This window comes from Citrus clementina, unplaced genomic scaffold (genome assembly GCF_000493195.1).
Source record: "Citrus clementina cultivar Clemenules unplaced genomic scaffold, Citrus_clementina_v1.0 scaffold_6, whole genome shotgun sequence".
Taxonomy (NCBI): domain Eukaryota; kingdom Viridiplantae; phylum Streptophyta; class Magnoliopsida; order Sapindales; family Rutaceae; genus Citrus; species Citrus x clementina.
In genome coordinates this window covers 3,866,379-3,867,441 of record NW_006262139.1, presented here as the reverse complement: position 1 = coordinate 3,867,441, position 1,063 = coordinate 3,866,379, and positions in this window count along the sequence as shown.

Genomic DNA, 1,063 nt, shown 5'->3' with positions numbered 1-1,063 from the left:
ATTTCTTTGATTTTGTGAATGAACACGGAATCATGCTTTCTAAAAAGAAAAGCAGCATAGCAAAGGAATGAATTGACTTTCTTGGCATGGTGTTTAAAGATGGTCATTATCAACCTGGCCCGCATATTGCAACTGAATTATTAAAGTTTCCGGACACATATCTCAACAAAAAGCAGATCCAACAATTCCTTGGGATTATTAATTATGTCCGTGATTTCATCCCTAAAGTTGCAATCCACACAAGCCAGTTATCCCGCATGCTTAGAAAACAGTGCCCTCTATGGGGACCAGTATAGACAGCAGTTGTCCAACAACTAAAGATGATATCCCAGTCACCTCTATTCTCAAGTCATATCTAATGGAACTCAACAATGTTCAGCCATGCACCACAAACATTTACCACACCTTTGTTGGTCCATCTCACACCTTGGAAATAATCCCAAAAGTACAAACCTGTACTCCTGGTTCCAGTTCAAGTCCTCGAGGAATCTTTGTCATGGAACAACGCCCTGATTACATTAACGTCTTATTTCAAGACGCTTAGGACCCATGGGAAGATTTTCAGTCTCTTTTCCATGCTGAAAATTCCCACTACACTGTCACAGAACCAGACCCCCCAACTCCATTAGCCCTAAAAGAAATGACTACCGCTGATGAAGAAGCCTATTTGCAAGCTGAAGCTTATTTTGATCAAAGACAGATCAGGCGTGCCAAACGCCAATATGAGAATGCAACTGGTGATGTGTCTCCATCACACTACCCATCCACTCCTTGATTACAGCCGCGCATGGGAATCTTTTGCTTTTGCTTTTCTAAAGTTTGCTTTAATAATTAGACAAGAGTCCTGTCTTGTCTAAAGCTTGTCTTTTACTTTTTATGCTTTTCCTTTTTGGTATTGGCGTGGTGTGCTTTAATCATTTTGCTTTTGTAAAAGATAAGGGCCCCACCTTATCTCTCCTTCCTCAAGATCTCTATAAAAGGATCTCTCTATCCTTTTGTAAAGACAAGAGTTAATCAGAAATAAAAATTAAGTTTTCTTCACATCATGTTTCCCTAAACCCTT